General features: G+C 49.4%; 1 protein-coding gene across 5 annotated transcripts in view; it reads right to left on the reverse strand.

Annotated features, from left to right (window-relative positions):
- Positions 1-14,826, reverse strand: part of LOC147433933 (alanine aminotransferase 2-like) — a 208,781-nt gene that overhangs the window by 119,439 nt on the left and 74,516 nt on the right. The gene's annotated exons all lie outside the window — the stretch shown is intronic.

Raw genomic sequence — 14,826 nt, forward strand, 5'->3', positions numbered from 1 at the left:
TAAGACCAGGTTAAAGCAAAGTTCAAAGCAAACAAAGTCTTTTCCAAAGCTGTCAAAATAGCACTTTGGACCTTTCATGGTCATGAAGAAAATCAATGAAGTATGCTACAAGCTAGAACTCCCGAGTCCTAAGTCATTGGAAGATACATAATGCATTTCATATAAGCTTATTAAAGCCTTACATGGGACCGGAAAGGTTCCCCGACTGATATAAGCATACGGCCCTCGCTCGCTGCTGCTCTCGCACGCTCCCCCTCGTCTGCACCTGCCTCCCCTCCCCTTACCATCGTTCTCCCCTCCGCCCTCTCGCTACACACTGCCTTGCTGCGCATTGCCCCCGCCTACGTGCTGCTCTGTCTGCGCCCTGCCAGCGCGCTGTCCAGCCCGCTCCCCCACACTCCCCACTGCTCGCCATCATCCCCCCCCCCTTCCCCCCCTCCCTCGTTCACTGACCGCTGCCCACACACACGCTACATCCCCCCTTCGCTGCCCGCCTTACTGTCCGCAGCTCAGAACCCCTCCCCCCCCCCCCCCCCCCCCCCCCCCCTCCTGGGTTTTGCTTGATGGATTCGCCCAACTGCTCACTCGCTGTTGGTGCGCTCTCTCTTGCAGGACTTGGTCTCGCCTTCATTCCTTCCGCATTCCTGTTAGCAGCACACAGATGGAGGATTTTCCCTGCCATAAAGGGATTCGACGGAAGCCCCCTCGCCCGACCCCACGGAACCCACCATCCGACTTGCTCTTTTGCCGACAGAGCAAACAAGCTTAGAGGCAGAGGTGGCGCGCCTTCAGGCCACCTCTGTTATCTGCAAGATTCTCGGCACCAGACTCAGCAGAGGAGAGGTGCATGATCTCCTCCAGGCCCACCTTTTAGCAGAGGTGGGCAAGATCCTCAACGTTCACCTGCTCAGGCGTGGCTACTACCAAATAGAGTTTGAGACCCCCGAGATGGCGTCCAAGGTCGTTGCGATGAGCCCCCTGGCCATCCAAGCAATCCGAGCTCATTTTCGACAGTGGTGCCATGGTTTCGACCCAGCTACCGACGTTCTTGTCAAGGAGGCAGACCTTCCCATCTCAGTTAGCTTCCCTAGCCTGAGAAGGGAGTACCTTCCGCTCCTTTCTAGGATAGGCTTAGAGATTGGGACTGTTCTGGAGACACCTCGCACGGCAGCCTCTGTAGATGCCAAGGCAGCTAGCATTCCCACAATACGTGTTCTGGTTTAGGACACCCATACCCTCCCAAAGGTCATTCTACTACCTTGGGTGAGTGGTGGTTGGTTCCGCCAGAGTGTGGAGTATTCAACCCCCCCTGAATCAATGCTTCATTTGTCTTCAGATGGGCCATCTTGCGAAGGCTTGTACACAGAGGAGACCCTGACCTTCACCTCAGGCTCAGCCCCAGCCTCCAAGGGCTGGCCAGCAGGCAGCGCAGGCAGAGTCACTGGGTACGCAGGCAAGGCCACCCTCCGAGCCTGGGACTCAGGCAAAGGAGGGCTAACAACAGGTTTGTAGTCGACGTCGAGAGGGGTCACCACGTCAGCTTGGCACTCAGAGTGGTCCCCAGGCTTTAGGCCAGCAGCACTGGGTTCCCACAGAGAACCGTTTCGACCCTCTTCAGCACGAAGAGGTCCCACCTCCACCCTCACCTCCGATAGCCCCTCTCCTCCCCCGCGAGTTCTGCCCCGGTCTCCTTCCTCCTCCGCCCCACCTCGCCCTTCTCTCTCTGTCGCTCCCCCCCCCCCCCTCCTCCTCCCGCTTGCTCCCATGCTTCTACATCTCCTCCCGCTCCCACCCCACAGTCGACCCAGGGGGCAGGACCATCCTCGGCTGCTAGGAGATCTCTTGGCAGCGCTTTTGCCACGAGTCGCTTGGCGAGAGAGGGACATCCTTTTTTGCGACCCCGCCTTCTGGTGCAGACGTCTCCCTTTGCAGCAGTTCCTCGTGGACATTCGTCTTCGGTGGGACTTTTTTGCCTACGACTTCATACGTTTTCTCGGCGACCCTTCACCAGACTTTGAGGCAGCTTGCTTCAGAGTTCATGTATTGTTCCTTGTAGCTAGACAAATAGAGGCCTTGGACTCAGCAGTTGGCTTCTCTTTTCCCCTATGTGGCAGGGACCAACCTGAGGTGGACTTTGGACTCAGTGTTGGAGTGGCTGCAAGCACAGGCCCTCGAGTTCTCTCATCACATGGGAGACCTAGGGGTTACAGACTTGGTTCAGACTCTGTGGCCGTTGGCCAAGTCTCAGTGACACCTCCAGACTCGGCACGATGTAGATACATTGTGGTACACTTCTTTGCTGACACGCAGACCACGCCATGCTATGTACACATACATGAGGACTCCTAGACAGAGGAGCCATGCGCACGGCTCTTTCTTCTTGGGTCTGGGCTAGACACTCTTCGCAGTCACGCCTATTAGATGCGGATTATTCCCCATCCAAGATATCCTCGAAGGTAGCACGTTTAGCTACTGCTGCAACATCAGATCTCTCTCGCTCTCCATGAGGATCTCTCATGGAACATGCAGGGATTAGGTGGGTCCTAGTTTCAGCGCCACCGGGGCCGATTACGTTCAGAGCTTCAGCGATGCCTTGTGGGAGGAGAGATTGATCTTCTTATGCTACAGGAGCATCATTTGTGTGAGCCGCATTAGACGTGTGGTCAGCTTTTGAGTGGGCGATATGAGACATTTTGGCCAGCTGCATTTGGACCTGGTGGTATCCAGGGAGGGGTATATATGACTATTGTGGACTCTTGGTAGCAGGCCATTGTGGACATAGGTATTATTGTGCCTGGTAGGGCTCAGTGGATTACTATGCAGGTTCAGGGTTGCCTCTTAGGCTTCCTGAACATCTATGCGCCCAATGTGGCGAGTGCACGTCCATAGTTTTGATCTCACATTGTAGAATCTCTGCCACAACCAGAGCAATGGTGCATTGGGGTTGACTCCAACATGCTGGAGGACCCCTCTGACAGGATTGGAGGTAGCCATGCTACTGTGCATGGAGCTGAGTTGGCAGCCTGGGAGAGGCTATGTATGACCTTGAGGGTTTCACATGTTTGGTAGCTCTGGCTTTGTGAGGCCCCCAGACAACCTGGTCTTCTCTCCTTCGGACCGTAGAGTGGGAGAAGTGAATCTATCTCGGATAGATCACTTCTATACTAGTGACCACTTCTGTGACTTGGGTGGGACAGTTTTCATTATGGCTGGGACTTCTTTTCCAGACCATGCACCAGTGATCCTCACAGTGGCAAATAGACAGAGAAGGGGGAGCACGATGCTACGCATCTCTGAGAGGATCTTGCTAGACTCTGAGCTCAGAGAGCGAGTGGTGGCTCTTTGGACAGAGGGCTTGTGAAGGGGATCGGAGAGCACCACAGACGGGGAGTGAGAGAGAGAAGGAGACACACGACACACAGATATGGGTGGGGAGACTCAGAGTGAGCAGCCCCCTATACACTTATGCTATGTATAAGGTATACAAGTCAGTGGGCGCCCAGACTCTGGGCGGCCGGGCAAGGCATAGGCACCTATACCCCAACAACCTCCCACTTAAAGGCGACTGTGCCTTTAAGCAAGAGAACCTAGTCTAAAGACTACAAAAGGCGAGAGAAAACCGCTCTCAACCGATGCCCACTGGCTGGTTGTGATCGTGTGCATCCGGCTATCCTGGTCCCGTGTAAGTCCATACACCACCAGACGTACCGCACACGTACTACAAGTATGTACGCAATACCTGCATATCTCTCTCGTACACTATGCCATCATCAATCAACAAATGACTGACAACCCCAGCTGCAAATGCTCCCACTGCAGCTGCGATATCCGGTCTCAAGATCAGCATCTCATACATGAGACCACCGAATGCCGATGCAATGCTAGCGGGCCCTGCTAGCTCTACGGAGCATGCATTAACATATATATCCCTGGCAATAGGCATCTCTAACTGACAAGGCGTGTCAGCCACATGCATCTCCTGACTGTCCGCAAAAGACGCATCAACCTGTCGTACAACCTCAAAGCAAACCAGCTGCTCTAGGTGTCTGCTGGAAGACATATCCTGCACAACTATATCCCCATGCTCACTGTCGAGCATAGCAAGGAATGATTGCATAATCGCTGACGTCTCAGCCTCCTCTGCAATCATCCACTGCAAACATGACCACTCAATCTGCTGTGACTCACTAGAGCTCTCATGCTCTAACTCCTTATGCATAGACTCTTGCACAACTTCCTCCTGTCGTGACTCACTAGAGCAAAACTGCTCTACCTGTCTATCCTGCATAGAAGTATCTCGCACAACTGACTCTCTGCTTTGCTCAGTCACTAGCAAAGCATGCATGTCTGACTCTGTCACCTCTCTGTGTGACTGCTCAAGTCGTGCCCCAACTGTGTGCACCCTGCAACCCATGAGCAAAAGAGACTGTCCGGGTCTCTCGCTCTCTGCATGGCTGTAACAAGATTGAGACTCGACCATCTCGCACGAGTACTACGTGCAATGGGTACCATGTGCCAACTCTAGCACCTCTCGCAATCACTAGCGAACCCAAATGCAACGCAAAAGATCGCTCAAGCAACAATACCCGACATCCACTATCCCTAAGTTGACCAACGGAAATCAAACTCATCGTCAAATCTGACACATGACGCACATCTCTGAGCACGTACAATGCACCGCTCGGTAATGACAGTCTCACATCTCCTGAACCAGCAATCTCATGCAGTGACCCATCTGCCAATCGCACACTACCATGCACTCTGCTAGAATAGCTACTGAACCAGTCACGATACGGAGTGACATGAAAAGTAGCGTCCCTGTCTAGCACCCACTGCAAAAGAAGTGCACTATCCTCAGACGTCAAAAAATCAGGAGTAATAGAGGAAGCAAATGCGACCTCACTGTCACTAGGGTACTCTGACACTGTATCTGATCCTGCAACTGTCAAGTTAACGGAGCCTATAGCATCTACTGTATCCTTGAGACTAGCCTGTCTCCTGTGCTGTCTCATACAACGAAAGCATCGCCGTCTAATGTTTCCTATGTGACCACAATGCCAACACGTAACCCGTCGGCGCATATGTGAATGCCGTTGTCTCACAAGAGTCTCGGATGACTCAGATCTGTCATACATCTCATGCAATCTCTGCCAACATGCTCTCGTAGTCGTCTCATACATAACAAGAGCAAATATAGACAGCGCAAGGTGCAAACATATCGTAGATAATGCCATCTCATCTAGCTCCTGCCACTGATTGTCAGACAAGCATGAAGGTCTACCTACATCACCACTCAATGGTCCATGCAACCCTCGCTGTGTCAATTCATCAAGCATACACTCTCTCCATGCTGCAAAGTCTGACCCATCAAACATGCGCATTTTGGAGAGATCATAATCTGAGCGATCACCTGTCTCTGCCATGAGCACAAGTAGCAAGCTAGATAGCAAAACCACCTCACCAACAACACCTGGAAACTGTCTACAAATATGGCTAGAAACACAATGTAAAACCTGTGAGACACACTCCAAAATAGAGCTCCCGCAATGTCAATACAAGCCTCGCCTGCTCTAGTATCACACTGCAATCTGTGAGCTAATCACCAAGCCCACACTGTGCGGTATCGATGCATACACACGCACAAATCTCCCACCTCCAAAGAACACCGCACGCAAATGCTGAGTGCAACCTGCAATCTCTACCTAGATCGCATAAATGATGCGCATAAAACTCTTCGAAAAATTTTGCCAGAGTTTCGACGCACAATGGCTATCAACACAAATAACCATTGTCCTGCAAGCTCAATACAATGAGCAATCAATGCGCATCAAACTACACTCAATATACATGCATAAGCTCTGCAAACCTGTGTCCAACAAATGCTCACAAAGAGTACCACAGGTGACCACACATGTCATCCACAACCAACCTCTGCACTTGCTCACAAGATCTACTGCTCACCACATAAGCATACATAGAGCATTACCCGCTCAAAGACCATGTATGCAAGCCAAAACACTGCAGAAGAACCACTCAACTGCAACTGGCAACACCTATGGGAGTACTAGACTCAACCTGTACTTGGGAGTGAAACCCGATCTTGTAACACCTCATATGTGCCTGCTACCTGCAGTGTGCACGGGTAAGCTGCAAAGAAAACAACAGAGCCCAAAACTGTCCTGAAAAACAGTCTCTGTGTTTTTAATTTCAGACCTACCTGCACTCAGAATCAAGAAACCATTCCTCCTACAAAGTCGTAGGGCTTGAAGCTAGCTCCGTTTTGAACCAAAAAGTTTTGGAATCGGAGCTTTGTAGCTCAAGTTATGAGCAAAACAATAGACTGCTATCAAACTGCCAAAAACTGAACGACTTTCTTTTGTGCTTCTTTGAGCTCATAGAAAGGCTCAAACTCACTTTCCACCTCGATGCGTGAGCTGAATGCGTCAATCTCACAATGCTTCCATGTCTATGGAAGCTCCAAGCTCCAATCTGTCGCCGGTGTAGCCGTTGCAAAGCTTGCCGAGAAGAGGGAAAATGCTGTACACAGTGGGCTGATCTGTAGAGGAACTGTGGACTGATCTGTGAGCACTAGGAAGCTCCTGAGAGCTCTCCTGCAAGCCTCTGTATGGATGCCCACAAGCCTCCTCTATTTCTTTCCTCAGATCTGTGACCTCTCCACCATAGCCGACGAGTTCATCGCGAAGCCGTCCATCTACTCTCTCACACCTGTCGCTCTGATACCAATTGAAGGGGATCGGAGAGCACCACACACGGGGAGTGAGAGAGAGAAGGAGACACACGACACACAGATATGGATGGGGAGACTCAAAGAGTGAGCAGCCCCCTATACACTTATGCTATGTATAAGGTATACAAGTCAGTGGGCGCCTAGACTCTGGGCGGCCGGGCAAGGCACAGGCGCCTATACCCCAACAGCTTGGACACGCAGGACTCTCCTGCTGACAGAGTGGCCTCTGGACTTACTCAGCTTAGTCAATTCTTTCTTCAGGAGTCTACGGCCCGCCTAGCTGCAGAGAGAGAGGAGAAGCAGTGTCTCCGACGAGGTGTTGCTTCCTTGCAGAGGCTGTAGGAGCAGCACCCAGACACTCCCTGGTTGGAGGAGCAGTTGCAATAGGCTCTCCAGGAGCTTGCTAGCACAGAGGAGAGGCGTCATGAGTTTGCTTTCCATCCACAGACATCTCGGTGGACCCAAGTGGGTGACAGAGTGACGGGGGCGTTCTTTGAGACTGTGGGACCCCGGCATGCGCACGTCAGTGTCAGCCAATTGAGGAGGCTTGACGGGTCAGTTGCCACATAGCCAGAGGACATGTGTGGAGTTGCTACTCACTTTTACTGTGACCAATTGTCAATAGAGCCTCAGTCAGAGCGTCGGGATGTATGCAGAGAGCAGGTTTGGGCGCAGATGCCTTGTCTTGTGACTGAGGAGACGCGCCAGAGGCTTGAGCTGCCTCTTCAGCTAGAGGAGCTCCACGCGGCCCTTAGAGCACTTCCCAGTGGTAGCTGTCCTAGCGAGGATAGTTTGACTCCCAGTTTTTTGTTAGAGTACTAGGACTTGCTTGGCTCGAACCTTCATTCCCAAGAAGGGTGGCTCCTTGGATGAGATTCCACAGTGGCGACCCATCACCATCCCCAACTCAGCCTACAAAATTCTTGCCAAGGCTCTGAGTTTGAGGATTCAACCACTTCTGAAGAGCATTATACATGGGACCCAAACAAGTTTTGTCAAGGCCGCGCAGTATCCTTGACAACATCTTTACTATTTGGGAAGCTTCTATCCCCGCGAGCCTCCGTGGTAAGGATCTGGTGATGCTTCTTTTGGATTTTGAGAAGGCCTACGATAGAGTTGACTCGGACTTTTTGGAGGGCACTCTACGCAAGATGGGCTTCTCGGATGCTTGGATCAAAGGTGTGTCAGCTCTCTAAATAAGTGCACACAGTCAAGTGCTTTTGGCAGGAGGTGGAGGAGACCGTTTCATGCTCACGTTCGGTTAGACAGTGCTGCCTTCTTGCCCCCTTCCTCTTTATGTTCTATGCTGAGGCGATGAGCAAATTTTTGGTTTCACAAGAGGCTGGTCTATGTGGCTTAGCGCTCCCTATTCGGGGGCTTTGTACTTGAAGGGCCAGGAGGCCAACCTACACAGGTGTGAGCAGGCTCTTGAGACGTTTTGTTGTGCATCAGGCGCACTGATCAACAGGAGGAAGACAATAGCTTTCTCGGTTGGCAGTACTCCGATGCCTGATTGGCTGCTAGGTGAGTGTTTTAGATGGATTTCCCCAAGGACTGCAGTTCGATACTTGGGCTCCCAGGTTGGCTTGAATTTTTCTCCTGAGCAGCAGATCGCTGCCCTCCTCCTGTGCATTAGGAGGAAGCTGCTACATTGGAGCTCGGCACGACTTTCTTTGGCAGGCAGAGTTGTAGTGGCCAACCAGGTGTTGTTGGCTACTATGTGGTTTGTTGCATCTTTTTGAGCTCCTACATCAGCCAGGTAGAGAGGCTGACCAGGAACTTCCTTTGGTTAGGGCGCGACACTCAAATAGCCCGGGCCAAAGTGACCTGGCAGGTCATCACTCTACCTTGTTCTCAAGGGGGGGTTGAGGATCATAGACCCTGCATAACAGAGCACAGCCCTACTTGGGAAGCTTGTTGTCAAAGGATTGCTTCCAGGGGAGGAGCCCTGGAAGGAGTTTTTGCTTCAGCGGTGTAGAGTTCGAGTGCCTCAGGCAGGAGGCCCTTGGAGACCTTCCATCAGATGGATTTTCACAGGGATGCGCAGAGTTGGCCTGAGCATGAGACTGGAGGATCGTTTTGTTGTGAGTCTGCTTCGCTCCTGGGAGCAGCTGCAGAGAGGCCTAGAGCAGCACCAGCCCACTTGCACGGAGAAGCGCTTGAGACAGCCCCTTGTTAATCCCATGGTCAGCAATCAGAGAGGCCACTTGGTTGGTAGTAGGCCTCATGTTTCTTGGGATCCCATGGCAGAGGGTCCAATACGCACTTTAGGTGACTGGCTACAGTTCTCAGGTTTGTCAGAGGAGCTTCAGAGCATTCAGCTACAGGCATGAGAGGGGTGCAGAGCATGTGTTTGGACATCATAGAGGCAATACCAGCTGAGTGGCTTACACCTCTCAAAGTCAGTAGCGCCCACATGGATGGGGACCTTCACGCGATTGGAGGTCTTGCTCGCATTTCGGGCTTGCTCAGAGACTGTATCCTCCATGTTTTTTGAGCTACAGGGCGAGGGTCATTTACACAGAGTCTCAATAGAGGCCCGATAGGTTGCACAGTGTTGTTTTCAGAGGATCAGAGTTGTGGGCATCTATGGAAGGACCTGTGTCATAGATACTGACCCAGCAGCTCTTGAGACAGGCCATTGAAGGCTGTGGGCTTGGGAGAGTTGTCCACTGGCACAAGTGCAGTGGGATCCTGGAGGGTGGTTTGGGAGGGATCCTTTCTCCTCAGCCGACCATCAAGGGGTCCCTTTCTTTCAATACACTCTTCAACTGGGATGTCACATACTGGCAGCACGGAGAGAGGCTCGTCCTGCTGCAGCACCTTATTGGCAGGAGGAGGGTCTCATAGCTGAGTTCTTGTCAGCTTTTTGGGCGAGGTGGGACACCAGACAGCCGCATCAAGGCACGTTGTTCCAATGGCTGGTTGCACATAGAGCTACACCAATGGGGAGCTGGCTTGTACATAGTGGCCTCTCGATAGCATATGCAGCTTGTGACCACCCTTTGGAGAGTCAGCATCACTATCTTTGGGACTGCCCTATGGAACAACAGGTTTGGCTTCGGGTCCTTCGGCTGATGCCAGCTCTTTCCACAGCACGGCAGTACACTTGGGGGGCAACTGCTTGGTCCACTCTCACGGGCCCTGCATTATAGTTTGAGCTATCCACCACGAGCAGGATGATAGTGATATAGGGGTCCGACCTACACTCCAGCCTGCTACAGAGCTTACTCCGCAGGAGTGGTGCAACGAGAGAGAGGTGTGTTGGGAGCTCGCCTGTGGCCTGACACTCTGGTTCATCTAGCGGGCCCGCTGCTTCCGCATCTTTGAGGCTCGCCTTGTGCCACAAGTGGAGACTGTTCCAGATTTTTTGGCTGGAGCTGATCCATACTCTCAGGGGACAGTTCGAGAGACTTCAGGGCAGCTCCAACCGCATGCGGGAGCGTAGAGGCGTTCCTTCGACTCTGCGCCCTGGGACTTTCTTTACCATGGTCCAAGGTGTGCTCAAAAGGCACTACCGTCGACCTGTGTGGCTTTCCCTCCTCCAATCTCCTGATTTAGCCCTCATTGTACATATGCTGTTATTTCATTGGGAGAGTCTCCCCTTATGATTGTTGTAGCCCTCTCTAGTAGAGGTGGTTGTAGCTTTCATTAACTAATAGAAGGATCTTTTTCTCGGAAAAAAAAAAAGCCTTAAATGGGACCAATACCAGAGGAGCCCATTACAAAGGATTTCCCTAAAGTTGAAGACACATAGCAAATCATTGAGCCCGAACAAATCCTCTTTCATAAGGATCAAACTATAAGAAGTGGCCTTGTGACACGGAAATTTCTATTGAAGTTCAAAGATTTACCCATAACCAACGCCAAGTGGGTGGATGAAAAATTAATGCAGGCTTACCCTCAAATTCTTAAACCATATGAAGAAGCTTTTCAACTAAGGACAGTTGAATAAGAGCCAGTGGGATGTCACATCCCAAGAGAAAAGAACTTGTATCCCTTTTCTATTAGTCTTGATTTCACAAGTGTGTTTTCCTTTTGTAAAACAAGATAGCTAGAATAGTGCACCTTAGTATGATCAATGATGAGTAGTCACAGGTTATGATAGACCAAGTTAGGACATAGATAGTGCACACTCCCACCTAGATAACCCAATAGGGCGCCTGTAACTTGTAACTCGTGCATATCAGGATCATACTTGAACGTTGAAAGGTTTGACGCCTTGAAGTGTGGGCTAGATCCACCAGAAAAGACACTTACAATCAATAAGATGGCATGATCATGAAGATTGCTCATTATGCATATGTGGGCTAAATGCATTGAATGCTTTTTTCTTCTCATAGAAGTGTTAAATTCATGTTTTGAAGCAAAAACCGTATTGTACTCAAAAAGAGCTTTCTTATGATACACATATTGACGTGTGTTTTTAGTAGTTCCAAGATGGAAGCTTCTAGAAGATTCTAAAAGGCTCTAGAAGGAAGGTTCCAAAAGGAGGACAAGTGGTGGGACACTTGTCACAAACTTTCCAAACGACGACCTAGGTATTGGAAACCTAATCTTGATGGTGATTTGCCTTGTAATCAATGCACATTCTCCAACTTTCTCTACACAAGTAGCATTGTGAACAAAAATGTGAAGCACTTGGTTGGATCAATCCCTTTCCCAATAGCTCGTTCACTTCGATCATGATCTCTTCCTATTGAGCTCTAACCACTTTGTATAGTGGTCAGATTGGAGGAGTACCCCCTAGTATCAAATCAATGGTGTGATCCTTTGGCCACTCTGAAGTAACTCACCACGAAGACCCTCTAAGAAATATTACCCATGAGATTGAAGAAAGTTAAGACGCTCTGATACTTGACTTTGACAAATTTCAACAATCAAATTCATTCATAGATTTGACAAAGATCGAGTAAGAAAAAAGACTTGATCTCTTCCCCTTGATCTCTACTCACTTTGTACAGTGGTCAATTTGGAGTACTCCTTGGTATCAAATCAATGGTGTATTCCTCTAGCCGCTTTTGAGGTAACTCACCAAGAAGACCCTCTGAGAAACAATTCCCATGAGACTAAAGCAAATTATGACAAATTTGAATCCTAAAATTCACTCATACATTTAATAAAGATCGAGTAAGCAAAAAGACTTGATTTCACTAATTTTAAAATGGCAAAGGTCGATTAACTCGCCCTTGAGCTTCACATGCAAAAGGAGACCTTGCCCTTGCTATTCTTTCATTGAAGCTTCCTAGCGTGGGAAGCAACTTATGCACTCTTCTTGTGGTGCCAAGGCATCTCCAAAACGACAACACACCCCTTAATTGGCATAATATGGAATTCCACCTAGTCCATTGTAATCCTCACCATGCAAGCAAAGCTTGCTTATCAGAGGCTTCATTGCAACCTCATGCCCTAATGCTGCTAAACTGTGTCGATCTGTGGCCCCATCTGCTTAGGCTTTACTCCAAGTCGATCTGCCATCTATGGTGAAATGAAATTGGCCTTGAATCCATTGCCAAAGAAAATTATGATCTCTTGATTACGTACTTTGCCCATGCTCTGCGATCTCGGAACTCTCATCTTCTTGGTCCTTGGACATCCCCATGAAATCTGCAACAAGTTCTGCTTTCATCTCCCTTGTTTACTTGCCGTTCTTCAGCCGCCATTGAAGTCTCAGCCTTTTTGTCCTGTGCTTCCTCCTCCTCAGGACACTTGGACAATATGTGACCAACCTCACCACAACCATAACACTTCCGTTGCTTGGACCATTATGCCTTCTGCTCGGCAGACATCTTAGGCATAGCGAATTTCTTCCGTTCAACAAACTTATGACTTCCTTTTTTACTTTGGAGGCCCCTTGCTCTGTTGGCTTAGATGTCGGAGCACCTATTTGAAAAATCAATGATCCTTCAAGCGATGATTATCCATTTGAAGCACGGTCCGTAAGCTCCAAGATACTACAGGACTTGTGCTTAAGACAATAAATTTTCGTCGGATAAGCCACAACGCTCCATTTGCTCCTTAAGAAGGACCTCTCTCAAAGAAGTCACTGGAAGAAAAATATCCCAAAATCTCTGATTGTATGTATTCTTTGATCATCCTTAGATGATTGCAATTTGTCAAAAATCTTGGCTTCGTACTTTGGTGTCAACCAAAGGGACGAAAATAATTGGTCGAGCCCCACCCAACTACATGGTGCTTGTCCATGCAATAGTAGGGTTGACCACCAAGCTCGTGCATTCCCCTTCAAGTGAGAAGCTGCCTTCCTCACTTTGGAAGCTTTTGTAACGTCGCAGCCAAAAAAAAGTTGTGTCGAGCTGTTGAATAAAAGCCAAAGCTTTATTTGTGTCTCAAAATCCGGTAAAAGTATCAAACTTGACACTCTCACTACATCCATACAAACTTGATACACTCACTACATCTGAGGAGTCTTTCTTCGCCTTTCTAGGCTCCAGGTCGTCATGCATAGTCAATCTCCAAAGATGGTTGCGCTTCAAAAATGTACCAAAAGCTCGAAAAAACCCGTCCTTGTTCTCATCATCATCGTCCTCGTCTTTGTCATCCTCAGAATATCCATAGCGATGTCTATACGTTCAATTCTCTACCTAGGCCGCACCATCTTCTCTCTTCGTCGTTAGTCTCATCAAAGTCGTCTACACCTTTGCAATACTTTCATAGGCACCCCTACCGGCGCAATGAGAACCATATGCATCAGGACAAGCACCCTTGGCCACGATGTCTGAAAAAGCAGACTTTCTGCCAAGAAATCCTGGAAAAGGATTCTACTTGCCCCATACTAACCAACTGTTGCTACACTCGCCATTGAATCTCTCATGGATTTCCTCTTGCCCAATGGGTTTCCATGTTCAAGACATGCACTAGGTACTCTTTACTCTTCCTACCCATGCACTTGCCCTTGCATGCACTTAATGGACAGTGTCGGGACTACACTTGATCACAGCAGAAGCAAGAAGTCGTTAATTTAGCAAATAAAGCTGCAAACTTGGCAAAAGAGGCTACACAAGGTAAACAGCCAAGGAGAAGAAGCAATTGAAGGCCAGCAAAACTGATGTGGAATCAGCCTAAGAAGGGTAAAATGGAGAACATCAGGAGCTACACAAGTCCAAATATGTTATGAAAAGACCAATGGACATCAAAAGCGAGCACGTCTAATTGGAAGTTCAAAACTGCAGCCATCACCCGGGGGCGCTTCTAAAACCAGCTTGTCCTTGTGCATGCAAACCCTTACTCTCAATATATATACTGAACTATGCCTCAAGCACTGACCTGTACATCTTGGTGATTGTGCGACCAACCATGATGGTCCCATAGTTCCCATGGTTGGATGTGTCCCCAAACTTGTGGATAGGCACAATGGTGTGCATAGTCCCCTCTGTTGGTAAGCCCTCAGCCAAAGCTTTATTGGAGAACAATGTGATAAAAGAAGCTAAGGTGTTCATTGCATAAATAAGATGCAAACTCTTTTTTCCTGGGCAATCAGCTGATTGCCCATGTTAAAGATTCCAAATGGCTCTCTCCATTATCACTCCAGTGAAGAGAGTGGATGCAACAGGGATACTTTTAGGGGCTCTTGTATCAGTGACTGTCAAGGTGCATGGTAGAGCTTCTTCACATAGTTGTGTCAACTCTATGGGTTCCCAATGGGAATGGGTGTGGTAAACTCCCTAAGCTGTCATGAGGCAATGGCTGCATCACGAGTTATAAGTAGATGGAACATCTCTAGGTCCTGAGCCTCCTCAAATTTCCGCCTTTTACACCAGCGGGTAAGCGTCCTCATCTCTCTACATGCCTGGCGCTCCGTGGTCTTTCCCAAAGCCCGCTATGCTCGTAGTTGTCAGTAAGCTCTCTGCACTCTTCACCATACCATCAATTATGGAGCATGGTCCCTAAAAGTATTGTGCCCCCTTCCCAAGTTCTCATAACGCTGTCGCATAGAACCAGAGTGTCAAATAGCCATCCCCTTGTGTGGGGCTCCTGAAATTGTGTCTTGGGTGTGCACCGATCATCTAGCATCACCAGCGCTTCATATCTTCTAGTGAGCTGGTCTCTGGTTGCATTTG

The sequence above is a fragment of the Adiantum capillus-veneris genome, chromosome 19 (genome assembly GCF_014529385.1).
Source record: "Adiantum capillus-veneris isolate H3 chromosome 19, ASM1452938v2, whole genome shotgun sequence".
NCBI lineage: Eukaryota > Viridiplantae > Streptophyta > Polypodiopsida > Polypodiales > Pteridaceae > Adiantum > Adiantum capillus-veneris.